At 39.6% G+C, this 16,416-nt stretch overlaps 1 pseudogene; it reads left to right on the top strand.

The window, feature by feature from the left end:
- Positions 1 to 14,873: 14,873 nt before the first annotated feature.
- LOC121782478 lies at positions 14,874 to 16,395 on the top strand (annotated as a pseudogene).
- The last annotated feature ends 21 nt before the right edge of the window (positions 16,396 to 16,416 follow it).

Genomic DNA, 16,416 nt, shown 5'->3' with positions numbered 1-16,416 from the left:
CCGATTTAAAGAACACTTTATTTTTTTCACTGTTGGTATGCGGACCACATATTCCACTAACTTTTTACACTCATAATCTATTATAAAACTAGTAAATTTTCTTTACAAAATCAAGTAATTTATATCAAAATAGCTCTTTAATAGTGGACCGAGGGTAGAAAGTGGGTGAAAAAGTTAGTGAAATGTAGATCCTACATTTATATATTAGTTTTCTAATAAAATGTTAGCGCAATAGGGTATTGGAATGAGAGTTCCACTACTAAAATTATTAAAAGTAAGGATATTAATTAATTGGGGATTAACAAAAGTGTTTAGTTAATCGAGAGTCGTTAACTGCTTAACATATTTCATGTTATTAGTTGGATTTGATTTCCTAGTCCCTTTATTTTTTGAATTAAATAGTGATGCAAAGCATTCATTCCGGCATGTCTAAGGATTGTTGGGACCAACGATTATTTTTATATTTAATCTCACAATTTTTCCTTTTTTATTTCCTTGAATTCAATCTTCTTTATCAAATGAATATATCCTATTACTCGTTTTTCATTTTATTAATAATTAATCTAGGTTTTACCAAATACTACCATTGACGTTGTATTCTTGCAACTAAGTTGTGTAAGTTTAGAAACTTTTTAATTGAACTTGAGTAGAGTGTTCTTGCACGTAAAATGAAAACTCTAATTTTACACTTCTACCAAGCCTGCTTTGTTGAAGTGGTCAACTTTTGTTCCATCAAATACTGCATCCGTCCCACTGAAGATAACAACACTTTCCTATTTTTACTTTGTCTCAACTAAGAAGACACATTTCTAAAAATAGAAAACCATTTATGTTTACTTTATTCTCTCTTTTACTTTATTCTTTTTAAGCATAAATATGGATAAAATTCATGTGGCGCCCAATAAAAGGGTCATCTTCCTTGGGACAGAGGGAGTACCTTAAACTCCGGTGATCAGTTAAGATAATGGACTTTTTAGCTTGGAGATAATGGTACCATTTCTTGATTGCAAATAAAATAGCAAATAACTGTCTCTCCTAAGCTAATAATAGTAGATGTCTAGAAGATAGAGATTTACTGTTAAATGCAATTGGATGCCCCTCTTGTATCGAGATAGCTCATATTCCTTACCCTAAAGCATCAGTTACAATGGGGTATTATTTAGATAAATATGGAAGTGCTAATGCAAGATCTGAAACCACAATAAGGTTTAGTTTCTCAAAAGCTCTTTACGCAGCTTTTGTCCAATTGAACTCGGAATCATTAATCACTTCTATTGGAGATTTGGCTATTATTTCATATCCTTTAACAAATCGTCTATAGTACCCAGTAAACCCCAAGAAGTTTCTTACTTGTTTGTCAGAACAAGGAATGGGTCATGTAGCCACTGGCTTCCACTTTCTTCTCACATGTGGCTGCACCTTTTTTTGCAATTAGATGTCACATGCACTCCACCTCTTCTCAATCAAATATGCATTTAGATCTCTTAGCAAGTAGTAGTTTGTTATCCCTAATAAGTTGCAGAACTAATTTGAGGTGGTGAATGTGTTTCTTATTATCCTTGATATATACTCCCTCACTCCTACTTTAAATCACATATTTTTATTTTTATGATGTCTCACTCTAAATGACACATTTTTTAAAACAGGAATATCACCCTCTCTACTTTTTTTCTCTCTCCACGTAACTCACAAAACAACAATATATAAAATTTTGTGTCGAATTAGATATGCTCTACTTAGAGTGGGACGAAGGAAGTATTAAGATGTCATCAAATTTACCCTAAAAAATGTCTTAAATACAATATTCATCAAAGTTTGGAATATTGTTGGTGCATTTTTATGTTCAAAAGGCATGACAAAAAAAACTCATAGTGCCCTTCATGAGACTTAAAAGCCATTTTTGGCAAATCATCAAGAGCCATCTGCACTTGCCAATACATTGATCTGAGGTCAATTTTAGAAAACTAGCCACATAGACTGACTCATCCAAGAATTTTTTTCTATTACTGGAATTAGGTATTTGTCCACCCATAGTGAGTGCATTTAGAGTCCTATAATCCACACACATTGGATAGAACTATGCCTGATTACCTCAATCATGGTTTCAATATAATCCTTGATCTGACCTAATTCGGGTCAAGACGGACATCCCAGGAACGTTCAAATTACTTCAAGATTTTCAATGGATACCTTGGCAAATAGTTTTTTTTTTTCGACGCGATGCGTGACGCCCAGTCAGAATACCTTGGCAATTTCTCAAACATGTGAGTGCAGAGAATTGGCTAACTTGAATTTGGTGGATTTGACAAATTCCGGCCATTGGGCCGAGGTGCGAGACTTGTTGAGGTGATGGAATGGATGGGCACAGTCGATAGAGATGTTGGGCTTTCGGCGAGTGGTTGGACTTCCTTGTGTTACCTAGATCGGACAAAATTTGACAGAATGGTTGAAGTAGTTGGTTAGGAACGGGATGGGATGAATGCCACGATTTTGGATTTGGAAGGGAATAATGAGTGACGCCCCAATCCAATATAAACGTTCGATTCAGAGTTACTCATGCGTAAATACTTACGAATAACTTAATCTTTTTATTAAACAAAACATTTTCCCTCTCCATTGTGAGTTACTTGGCCTTTTATAGGCAAATTGTAATCCAATTTATACTAATCTATTAACAAGATAAAATATACTCCCTCCATTCCCTAAGAAATAAAATACATTTGAAACGGCACTGGAGTATTGTTAGTGGAGAATGAGACTCGTCTCATTAAAGGGAAAAAAAGTTTCATTGAATAGAATTGGTCTATTTTTAAGGGACATCCCAAAAATGGCAAATGTGAACTATTTTAAGAGACGAATGGAGTAACATATTCATTATTAAAAAGAGACACCAGATCTAAGGTATGGAATATTTCCGAGAGACGAAGGGACATCCCAAAATGACAAATGTGATCTATTTTTTAGGGACGAAGGGAGTAACATATTCATTATTAAAAAAGAGATATCAGATCAAAGGTATGGAATATTTCCGAGACTTTGTCACTTTCATCAATAAACTCATCCATTTGCATGCATATCTTCTCAATATCTTCTTTCAACTGATTTGAAACTTTGCCCAAACACAATTATGATGTCAAGCGTCATATTTAACATTCTTCTTCTTTTCGTATTCATCCAACTCAAAACTTCCACCCACTCCATTTGGGCTCTTCTCGAACTGGACATCAATCCTTCTGTTCGACGGCATACTAATATGGTCTTATGTTCATTGGCTCAATTCATCCGATAAATCTTGTACGTTTTTGCCATGATTGCCCTTGTTGCTGATTGTGACATGAAAAAAACTCATTCTCCAGCAGTTACTATTTCATCTCATCTTCAAATTTTCCTTCTTCTCATTGAAAGTGATGTGAATAAAGAAAAAGACGGTTGAAAAACTATTTGTAAAATACATAAATTCCAAGAGAGACCCCTAGTATCAAAACATAGGTATCCAGTATTATTACATGCAAGTCGGTTACAAATGAGGCCCCCTGCATCTCCTGGTGATGATGAAACTCCACCATTGTTATTCTGAAAACTCTCCATCAACTCGGTTTGTTGAACGCTCACACCACATATGATTGGAATAGATAGAAAGAATATGATCGCAAGTTGTGTAAATGATTGCAATCTCGAGTATATATATATATATATATATATATATATATATATATATATAGCTACAACTTGTTATCATCTAACTAATTCAAGTAACTGTTGAGTAAGCTAACTAAATAGTACTCTCGGTACACAAAAAATAATTTCATTTCTGGACTGCACGAGTTTTAGTGAGAAATTGGTAAAGAAAGAGAAAATGAGAATAAGCGGGTAAAGTAAGAGAGATATGGAGAAAAAGTAAGAGCATCCACACGAAGGACTTCCCCACGGACTAGCACTAGGACTTCCCACAATCACTTTCTGCCACGTCACTAGGACTTCCCACCCCACTGCCACATCACTAGGACATCTCACTACACAATAGTGGACAAACACTAGGACATCCCGGCAGACAAGTACAATAATAAAAATTCACAAATTCACAAATAAGCAATTACAGAACTAAAATTTCAACACGAATACGGGCAGAGAAAGTGCAATAATAATTTTATTAAATAAAAAAATTTAAAATAATACAATGCAACAAAAAAACAACAATTTAGACAAAGTTTAGTATGCCTTGAATCTTTATAGTTTGCCTCTAGCCGAACGGGGGTCCCGACGGAATGATATGTTTATGTTTTAGGCCTTCATTTTTGACGATCGTTCTGCATGATATGAAATGTAAATGAAATGAAGTGCAACGAGCCCGATATATATAAAGTTGAAATTAAAAAAAAAATAAAAAGTAAAAAAAATAAAAAAATGCTCTCGTCCGTCGGGTGACCGCAATAGCGGATGAGACGGCGGACGAGCGTTAAACCCGACGGACAAGGGGTCGTCCGTCTAACTCGTCCGCGACGCGCTTGCCGGTCGCAATAGTGGACGAGCGCGACGGACGAGCGGCTCGCCGGTCGCTCGTCCTCCGGCTCGTCCACTGTTGTGGATGCTCTTCTAAGTAAATTATGGAAAGAGGAGAAAAAGTGGGTAAATTACACAAAATGACAAAATGAGACTATTTTCGTGGATGGAGGGAGTAACTATTATTGCCAGCTCAGCAGCTAACTAACAAATTGCTTTCTCCCTCGTAACCACCTTTAGCTATTGGCAAATACTCCCTCCGTCCCACAACATGCAACGCTCAAATTTAATTAAACTATTCTAACTAAACTATTCTAGTTGATGCTATTATTATCTATAAATTTGTCGTAATAAAAGAATTATGACAAAAATAAAAATAAATAATAAAAGATAAAAATAAAGAAAAGTAGAAGACAAAACAAAATTTTGTATTTCACATTGGAAAAAGATGAATGAATGATGTAAACATGTAGTTATAAAAGAAAATACTTTAACATATTTTATCCCACGTCGAAAGTGAAACATAAAATATTAAATGATGTCTCTATAAAAGAGAAACAACCAAAAATTGTTTCTTAAATTTCAGAGGCCCAACAAATAAATATGGGTTATTATGAAATTATTGTAAGTATTTATTTATTTGTGAAAATTGAATTTTACATATAAAATTTTAAATTTATAAATAATAAATATTTTTTTATTTTATTTGAACCGCCTGTTCGAACTATTGAACTGGCGGTTCTGATTTCTCAAATTCCCGAACCTGAACCGAATCGTCCGAACCGCCCAACCGTCTCACGGTTTGAACCGCCACTCCCGGTTCCGGTTCCGGGTTATGAACTGGCGGTTAACTGCCGGTTCGGTTCGGTTTGTGCATGCCTAGCAATACGAGAATTTATGCAACTTTATTTTGTGTGTACTGTGAAGTAGAGAGTAAAGTAAGATAGAAGGAATAAAGTAGAGAAAGTGTGTTTCTATTTTTAACAATGAGTTATCTTGATTGGGACAAACTAAAAAGGAAAGTGGATCATCTTTAATGAGACGGAAAGAGTAATTAGCATCTTCCTAACGTCAATTAATAATTGCTATTAATTAAAATTTGTCAATTAAATAATATAAACTTTGGGTAAGGTGAATATTGATAAATCAATTCAATTCGAAACTCATGGATTAAATTGAGATTTAGAGTTAGAAAATTTATAATCCAAACAAATCACAATTCGAATATTTCTAAATTGAATAATTTGTAATTAAATAAGGTTGAACTAAAAATAAAAAGAACCTCATATTGCCCCGAAATACTTAGTTAATTCTCATTATTGAATTTTCAATTTTAATTAGTTTTCAAACATTTAAAATTTAGGCAAATAATCATTGTTTTTTAAATATACGTGGAAATATATTTGAAATTAAACATAAAATTTTATTTTACTCTTATAAACCATTACATATATTTTTTTAAATAAAACTGTACTTTGATCTTTATGAATTTCATTATTACCTCTGTCCTAAAAAAATAGACCAATTTTATCATTATGGGCCGTCCATCAAAATTAGACTAATTTCTAAATAAGAAAAGTTTGTAACATTTAAATATTTCTAATAATGTGAACTCCACAATCCACCATTACTACTTCTCTCTTATAGCATTCTTTTCATCTCTTACTTTACTAATTGCACATTAAAACTAGTGTTGTACACAACTAGGTCTATTTTTGATGGACGGCGTAGTATTACTTCAAAGTTACTCCCTCCGTCCACTAATATAAGACTAATTTTGATCGGGCACGAGTTTTAAGAAAGATAGTAGAAATTGAGTGAAAAATGTTAGTGGAAGGTGTATCCTAATTTTATATTTGTATTGAAATGTGAGTGAAATAAAGTTTATGCAATGTAAGGTCCGCTACCAAAAGTAGTAAAAAAATAAATGAGACATTCATTGGTGGACAAATAAAAATTGCAAAATAAGACACTTATTTGTCAACGGAGGAAGTATAAAACTTTCCATGCCTAAATAGTCCAATCAACTACTCCATCCGTCCACGAAAAATAGATCACATTTGTCATTTTTAGGAAGAGACGGAAATGAAAATAAGTGACTAATTTTCAGGGACGGAGGAAGTATTACTAATTAAAATTTTAAACTCAATTATTTTTTTATGTAATTCGAATAGCCCATTGTCACGACCGCACTTTCTAACGATAGGAAGCACGTGAAATCGTGACTAGTGGGGGAATTAAGAAGCGGGGAAGAAAGGGGAACAACCAAAAGAAGTACGACTTATCGATCAAAATACGAAATTTCGTTTATCAACAAGGTTTCAAATCCCGAAGGTACATAACGTGAATGACATAGTTTGACAATTCAAAGGAATTCAAAGAAATTCTTAAAACTTGACGTAGCGGAAGCATTTGAGAGTTAGCTACTATTATGTATGAAGACACAATAGTAACCGGATCATTTATTGAATACTGTCTCTGTCCAATGCTCAACATCCTCCGTCCCCCGTCCACGCTCAACCTGCACATAGGGAAAACATACGCAGGGGCTGAGTACTTGATGCACTCAGTGAACTCATGCCCGAAATACATTTATCATTTAAGATATGTCAAGCCATCATCGAGTGAATCTCGAGTTTTACTTTAAAAAGGCCGAGAATCACTAAAACCATTCCATAAAAAGTTGTCTGCAGACAAATATCATTATCATCCCCATTCATGTACCATATCTGAACCATCATGTGAAACGAGAATGTGGCCACAAACTCGATCACTGGACCGGCCAACCACAAAGGACGGCTCACGATCCCCATCAGTGCACTAGTCTGAGTAGGGACTCACTCCCTAGCCAGACCCGAATTCGTTAACCATCAAAGTCTAGTAGAACATTATTCTAGTAGACAATCAGATAGGCAATTCAAAACATAAGTTACGGCATGACATACTATTTAAAACCACCCTTATTTCACCATAAACATATCATCTCAAATAAAAGAGTTTAAGTAATAAAGCCCACCTCGAGTGCTTAATCCGAAAACACTTTCTTTCCCTTGCGATCACGATTCACTTGCGATGTTTCACCTTTAAAAATTTACATAGCACATATATCAACATATTTTCCAATCACATAAATCACATCATAACATACATCTTTGCATATCCTATCACTTCATCACATATATAATTTCATTTGAAAACTAGCAGCACTGCGCAACGATTTTATAAAAATCATTTAAAAATCATCCGACTTCCGTTGGGGCTAAAACTTTACCACAATACAGAAGACTCATCAAAGGACTTCCAGTTAAAATTTCATGTCCAAATACCCCTTTTAGGTCAGTCAAAACAACCACGTAACCTACTGGTCGAGAAAACATTTTCGGCAGAGTTGCGCAGTTAACTTCAAAAATTCACCAAAAATTCATCTTTAATCCAAAAGGGTTGAAATTTACACAAAACATAGAAGACATCATGAAGTTTACTTAGGAAAAAGAATCGGTCAAATCGGAGTTCATTTGGTCGGTCAAAAACGAGTCGGAACTTACTGTTCGGAATTCGTCGAGCAGACGAGCGGTGCCATCGCTGTTCGGCCCGTTGCTGCACGTTGTTGCTGTTGTTGGCTGCTGCACAGAGCCGTGAGACGCTGCTGTACGAACGTTGCTGCTCCGCCGTCGCTCCCTTTCCTCTTTCGACCACCATCACTCATCTCTCTATCAATTCGTTTTGTTCCATCACTGTAAACTCTGCAACTCACGGTCCAGATCGGTCGTCGTCGGCTACTGCCCGTTGGTCAGCCTGTTCGCCGCCGACGTCGCCGCTGCTGGATCGTTGCCGCTGAACTGACGTTGCTGCGTTCGATTGAACCGGAGCCCTCACGCTTCTAACGTCGCCATTTCTCTTCCTCATCGCCGCTGCCTCACTCTTCTTCTCCCCTCATCTCTCGGTTTCTTCTCCTCTCTCTCTTTGTTCTTGTTGTAAAGTATAAAGTGAGAAGAGAAGTGAAAGGGTGGATGTTTAAATGGGGTGTCTTTTGGTTGTAGGATTAATTGAGGGAGTTGGAAGGTGGAAGATGAAGGGTGGAAGGTGTCGTGGGGTTGAGGAAAGGATGCATGTATAGAAATCATTAATCTCTAATTGGGCTTCAAAGTGTGGTTTCCAAATAAAATGAATTGGGCTTGGAAACTTAAAGTTCTTTGATGAAATTGGGCCCAACATGTAAATTGTAGAGTTTGGCTAAGTTGGTTAAAGAATAAGAAAATTTGGATGACCCAACACTCTTAAAATTAATAGCCCAAAGCCAAATTGTAAAATAAAACATTGGACTTTCTTTATATTTATTTGGATCGGCCCAAGTTCTTATTTTTGTTCGTTTCCTTTCGTTTAGACAATATATTAATTGTCTCGTAGTAGCTTGGTGTTGTTCCAAGTACTATAAAAAGTCCGGGTGTTACACCCATATAACAAAATAGCCCGAAGACAAGTCATGCTTAGAGTGTCCACTATGGGGGCGGCGCGCCGGCCGCCCCGTCCCGCCGGATTATAGTGTGGAGGACGTCCGCCCCGAGGCGGACAAATTTTCCGGGGCGGACGAGGCTTCGGCGAGAAATGTGCGAGGACGCGCCGGCCGCCCCCTTCGAATATTTTTTTAAAAAAAATCGACATTTTTAGAGGGAGAGGGGGATTGGAGAAGGAAGAAGGAAGAAGGAAGGAGCCGTTTCGATTTTTTTAAAAATTAAAATGAAAATTGGTTGTAAAATTTTGGAGCTATTGAAAGTGTCCGCCTATAGTGATGGAAACTTTTTTTTAGGGCACGGACAAAAAAACTAAGGCTGTAGGCAAAAAGGGGCGAGGCTATTTGTTAAATGGTATAGACAACATATTTAGAGAAGAAAGCAATGAGAGAAAATTATTGTATTTTGATTGAATGATAAAATGGTACTCAACACCCATATATTTATAGGGATGTTGGTGACTTTTGAGATCCTACAATAAATGTATATTCATGGAACTACACTACTATTGGAACAATGCATGCACATCTTCAATGCTTCTTGGAACTCCATTCTTGGAACTATATTCTTCTTTAATGCTTATTGATACTTCCCCTTTTCTCAACACTCCCCCTCAAATTGAGTGGTGGGATCTCCAAAACTCAATTTGGAAAGCACATCTTCAAAGCTCCTTGAGTTGACTGCTTTAGTTAGGATGTCGGCAAGTTGATCCTCAGAGCGAACAAAAGGGAGTTCGACAATCCCATTCTCAATGTTTTCTTTGATAAAGTGTCTGTCAACCTCCACATGCTTCGTTCGATCATGTTGTACTGGATTTTGTGAGATGCTTATAGCGGCTTTGTTATCACAATACAACTGGCACTTGCTTGGAGGGAGATTAATCTCTTTCATCAATCTCCTTAACCATAAAATCTCGGTCAACCCACTTTTAATCCCACGAAATTCTGCTTCGGCACTCGAAAGAGCCACCACCTTCTGCTTCTTACTTCTCCATGTTACCAAATTACCTCCAACAAAGGTAAAGTAGCCTGCTGTAGACTTCCTATCGTTTGGGTTCCCTGCCCAGTCAGCATCTGTATAACCATGAATCTCAAGATGCCCATTTTTAGCGAACAACACTCCATGCCCTGGAGTTCCCTTCAAATACCGACAAATCCTAAGTGCTGCCTCCATGTGATCTGTCTGCGGCTTATGCATGAACTGACTTACGACCCCAACTGCATAGGCAATATCTGGCCTAGTGTGCGAGAGATATATGAGTTTTCCGACTAGTCGCTGATATCGACTACGGTCAGCCAACTTGGCTCCTTCTCTGATTTGTAATCCGTGATTAACTGCCAGAGGAGTGTCTGCTGGTTTACATTCCAGTAGGCCGGTCTCTGCTAGGATGTCCAAGATATACTTCCTTTGTCGCAGAAAAATTCCTTTGATTGACCTTAGCACTTCAATCCCAAGAAAGTACTTGAGATTCCCCAAGTCCTTCATCTCAAATTCCTGAAAAAGATTTTTCTTTAATTCCTTAATCTCTTCTAGGTCGTCACCTGTAATAATCATGTCATCAACATATATGATTAAACATGTGATCTTATCACCCTGCTTCTTAAAAAATAACGTATGGTCTGAATTGCTCTGTGTATATCCATAGCTAATCATTGCCCCAGCAAACTTCCCAAACCATACTCTTGGAGATTGCTTCAATCCATACAAGGTCTTCCTCAATCGGCACCCTTCACCTGCTTTAAAATCTGTTGCAAAACCTGGGGGTGCCTCCATGTAAACTTCTTCTTCCTTCTTCAACTCTCCATGTAGGAAGGCATTCGTCACATCAAACTGGTGTAATGGCCAGTCCCTATTAGCAGCAATGGATAACAACACCCGAATTGTGTTCATCTTAGCTACTGGAGAGAAGGTCTCAGAATAGTCAACTCCATATGTCTGAGTATAGCCTTTTGCGACAAGTCGTGCCTTGTACCTTTCTATCGAGCCATCAGGTCTTCTTTTGATAGTGAAGACCCATCGACAACCCACTGGTCGCTTCCCTTCTGGTAGAGCACATTTCTCCCATGTGTGGTTTCGAATCAGTGCATCAATCTCTTTCTTCATTGCTTCCCTCCAATGCTTGTATTTCATAGCTTCTTCCCATGTCTGTGGTATTTCTTCTTCCTCATATAGTGCATTCTCGAAAGCCCGAGCCATCTCTGATAAATGGCCTTTGGCTAGGTTCACAACAGAGTACCGCTTTTTCTTGTCAATCCTCTCTGGCGTATACCTTTTGGGTGGAACTCCTCTGTTTGACCTTGGTGGAAGTATGTACCTCCCAGTGTCAGGGTCAACTCCTTCGACCTCGACTTCCTCAATTTCCCTTTCTTCGGCCTCAATTGAATTTTCTTCTGCACTTACAGTGTTAGCCAAACAATTATCTGTATCCACAGGATTACTTACAGTGGATAACCTTAACGGAGAAATATTTGAGGCGATGCCACTTTCTACGATGGACTCTACCACATCAGAGACTTGCTCAGCGGAATTGCTTACTGTTTTCTCTGATAGATCCGCATCAGGATTGCTTGGCGTTGGCAGTGGCATTGAGATCCAACTTAGCGGGTCCGTATCATTGTTATCCCTAACATTACTCTCCCCCCTGACCGCTAAGATGGGTAAAGAAGTACTCAGTTTCAAGAAAGTTGCAGTTCATTGTAACAAACATCCGGTTGGACTTTGGATCGAAACACCTATACCCCTTTTGATTTACCCCATATCCTACAAAAACGCATTTGATAGCGCAAGGGGATAGTTTAGTTCTTTCATGTTTAGGAATGTGGACAAAAACGGAGCATCCGAAGACGCGAGGTTCAAGAGTCAAGGGCGGAGGAATTTTTGTGAAGGTGGACAAGACTTGTAGAGGAGTTTTATGTTTGAGAATACTTGTGGGCAATCGGTTTAAGAGATAGGCTGAGGTGGCAATGGCTTCTGGCCAGAAGTGTTTCGGGGCTTTTGACTCTATAAGCATAGAACGAGTCATTTCGAGGAGAGATCGATTTTTCCTTTCAGCCACACCGTTTTGTTCGGGAGTATGAGCACATGTGGTTTGGTGTATAAGGCCTTTGTTTTGGAAGAGTTGTTTCATGGTAGAATTAACGAACTCCCCCCCATTATCTGACCGAAGGACCTGAATGGTTTTGTGAAACTGAGTTTGGATAAGGTTATAGAAATGGGTAAAGTGTGACAAAACTTCAGATTTTTGTTTCATGAAATATATCCAGGTCATGCGAGTGCAATCATCCACAAAAACTAAGAAATATCGAAAACCTTGCCCCCCAATAACTGGTGCGGGCCCCCAAACATCAGAGTGTACTAAGGCAAATGGGGTTTCAACACGAGTATTACTTAATGGGTAAGAGTTCCGATGACTTTTGGATAAAAGACAAGTTTCACAGTACATGTCATGCTTAGGAATAATACTAGGAAATAATAATTTTAAGTAACCGATAGATGGATGACCCAAGCGCCGATGCCAAAGCCAAGCTTTCCTGTCAGCTGATCCGTGAGTTAACATGGCAGTCCCTTTTTGAGCTATCTCATCCACATAGTAAAGCCCATCACGTTCAGTGCCACGCCCAATTATCTCTCCGGTTCGGATATCCTGCAACAGACAAAATTGTGGCTGCATTAGTAACGTACAATTCAATTCCTTTGTGACATGACTAATGGATAATAACTTATGAGACATCGAAGGAATATATAGACAATTTGATAACTGCAAAGTTGGGGAAATGTTAACGGTTCCAGCCCCCTCAACCACCGTAAATTCCCCATTGGCAGTTTGGATATGAGATTTTAGAGGTTTCTGAAGGTTGGTAAGGTCTGAGGCATCATATGTTATGGTATCGGTTGCCCCACAGTCAAAAATCCATTTATCATTTTTCTCATGGCCATTAGATACTGCACACACAACTCCAAGCTTCTCGAGAGGCTGAAATCGATTTTGGCAAGTGGTTTGGGAAATTATGGAATTTTCAGGAGATTTGGGGGCTAATTGCGACTGAGAATTTTGGTGGGGTAAAACCTGCAATTTCCCAAAGATTTGGGGGCTTCCAATAAAAGAGCCCCCTAACCCTAATCTACCTGAATCGGGCGCCGCCTCTCCCCTCATCAATTCTTCACTCCAATCGTGAATTACACTCCCACTTCCGCTGGCAACGAAGTTTGCTGCCCCGGTTGTATTCGCCGGCTGAGCAGCTTCATTTCTGGTCCTTCCTCCTGGCTGGACAGCACCGGCGGTTTGCGCGACCCCCTGCACGGCGTTGCCTCCGTCGCCTCCAACTGCTGCGGCGGCGTGCCCGCCACGGTTCCATGGTGTTTGCGGTTGCGGCGGCTTGCCGTGCTTCTCTTCCCACCAATCTGGATATCCAACTAGTTCAAAGCATGAATCTTTTGTGTGTCTTTTCCGTTTGCAGTAGGAACACACCAATTTTGACTTGTCTTCTTCATCACTTCGCCGATTTCTATCATTGCCACTGCCGCGACCACCACTGTTGCTGCCGCGACCACCACCGTTGCTGCCGCGACCGCCACCCCGAGAGCCGCCGGTAGGGTTCTGCCACCCTCGGATGGCGAGGCCAGTTCCAATTCCATCCATGGCAGCTGCTCCGCCGGTGTTTGCCTGTTGTAACACTCGGAGTCGTGTCTCCTCCTGCTGAATCAGGTTGTACGCATAGTCGACGGAGGGAAGTGGGTCCATTTTCAGTATCTCCCTCTTGGTTGTTTCATATTTGCTATCAATTGCATAGAGAAACTGACATACTCTCTGATCTTGTATGAATTTGTTATGAATCTCCATATCCTCTGGACATTTTATTGGGTTCGTCTGTTTTTGGTCGATTGAAATCCAGATCTCTCCCAACCGGCTCCATATTTCTTCTAATGAACTGCTTCCTTGCCTCAGTGTGGTTGCTTTGAACTGAAGATCATATACCTGGATTTTATCTCTTCCGCTCCCATATGTGACGGCCAACGCATCCCATATATGCTTTGCCGTCGGATGTTGTGAAACTCGACTGACCAGTCGAGGCTCAATGTTTTGTATTAACCAAGTGATCACACAGTGATCGGCTTGTTCCCATTGTATGAAGGCTGGATCGGTTCGCGGTGGAGAATGAGGCACTCCGGTGACGTGAGATACCATTCCCCGACCGCTTATTGCCGTCTTCATCAATACGGACCAAAGGGCGTAATTTTCTCCATTCAACTTATTCCCACCAATGTGGAGGGGCTGCGTGTCAATTCTGAATGGCATGGCAGCTGTTTCTGGTGGATTTGGTTGGTTCATCGCAAAACTATTGCGCATAAAGTTGGCAAATTGCCTGGCAAATTCATCTGCCATAGATGAATCTGAGGTTTCGGTTACTATATAGTTGTCATTTGACATTTTGGCTTATGGTTATAGATACAGCGGAAAAAGGAAAAACAAAAAAACGGGAAAGGGCCGAGAAAGGTATCAAAGACGATGATGATACCTTATCTGAGTCCAAACCCGCTCTGATACCATGTTAAATGGTATAGACAACATATTTAGAGAAGAAAGCAATGGGAGAAGATTATTGTATTTTGATTGAATGATAAAATGGTACTCAACACCCATATATTTATAGGGATGTTGGTGACTTTTGAGATCCTACAATAAATGTATATTCATGGAACTACACTACTATTGGAACAATGCATGCACATCTTCAATGCTTCTTGAAACTCCATTCTTGGAACTATATTCTTCTTTAATGCTTATTGATACTTCCCCTTTTCTCAACACTATTGTCCGTCTTATAGTGGATACTCTACCCGTTACATCCGTATTAATGCCTTGTAGCGTTCGATATACTCACAATTATGCACAGTATTCCTTCCTAATTTGAAACTAAAAAGGTTAAATCTTGAACAGCCACTCTCTCGCTTTCTACTTCAATTTTCATCAATTACGCAATGGCGACCGAAATCCTCCAAATCGGAGACGTCGACGTCGACGACGACGAACTCACCATCCTTTACTCGACGCCGCCGTCGTTAATCAAGTCCGGCGCAACGAAATCGGACGCAATCTCCGTCGAAACCTACCGCCCCACTTCCAAAATCATAATTGACCTCGACGACGTCGTCGAAGTCCCGGCCTCCTCCTTCACCAAGCGCAATAAGAGCCGCTTCTACAGAGGCGAATCGTCCAACTCCAAGCCCCCGCCGCCTCTCCTTCTCCTGCGAAATCTGCGCCTGCGAGAAGCCGATCAGCGACTCGTTCCGCATCCTCGGCTGCGACCACTCCTACTGCACGCAATGCGTCTCCAATTACGTCGCGGCGCGCCTGCAGGAGAGCATCACGTCGATCGGCTGCCCCGTCCCCGGGTGCGCGGGATTCCTGGAGCCGCAGCACTGCCGCACGATTCTGCCGCGGGAGGTCTTCGATCGGTGGGGAGACGCGCTGTGCGAGGCCCTGATTTTGGGGGCGGAGAGGTTTTATTGTCCGTACAAGGAGTGCTCGGCTCTGCTAATTAACGATGGGAGTGAGAATGTAGTGCAATCGGAGTGCCCTGAGTGCCGGCGGTTATTCTGTGCGCCGTGCAAGGCGGCGTGGCACGACGGAATTGAATGCGGTGAGTTTCAGAGGCTGAAGAAGGATGAGAGAAGCAATGAGGATTTGAAGCTTATGAAACTTGCAAAGGATAGTAAGTGGATTCGGTGCCCTAGCTGCCGAATTTATGTCTCCAAGTCTGAAGGTTGCTTATACATGCGATGCAGGTTTGTTTCCCTTTTTTTTTACTCCGATTTAAGAAATTGTTTGAAAAAGTTATGTGAAATGTAATCTCATTTTCCAATACTATTATTATTATTATTATTATATAATTATGGAATTAGGTCTCCGCTGCTGAATGGTGGATAGTCAATGTCAAAACGTGCCCGAATACTTTTTTTTTTTTATTTATTTCAGCTTAGGAAGTCGCGCATGCGTGTTAAGTATGGTATAATTGATAGATTCTCAAGATTGCTATGTTGTAGTGCGGGTTTATACAAGTCTTGAAATCAGTAGTAACAAATACTCCATATAATTGTTATGTAGGTGCTATGGTAGATTGGTGATGTTATGTTTTTTGTCGATAGGTGTGGAATGACTTTTTGTTACAACTGTGGAGCTAAGATGGATGTACATCTTCACTACTGCACAAAATGCAAGCACTGAGATTGGTTGATTTGGTTTTGATTAGTAAGTAAGTAGTAAGCCTATTTCTTTTTTATAGGCAATGTGATGTGCATATTTTCATGGGTGGAGGCTTGGGCTCTGTGTTAAAGACATGAGACCATATTTTGCTTTTCAGTAAATTTTCATTATTCTAGTTTAGCTTCCATGGCTAATGATATG

Source organism: Salvia splendens, chromosome 20, assembly GCF_004379255.2.
Source record: "Salvia splendens isolate huo1 chromosome 20, SspV2, whole genome shotgun sequence".
Lineage (NCBI taxonomy): Eukaryota > Viridiplantae > Streptophyta > Magnoliopsida > Lamiales > Lamiaceae > Salvia > Salvia splendens.
The sequence above is the reverse complement of the archived record's forward strand: the minus strand, read 5'-3'. Positions and strand labels throughout refer to the sequence as shown.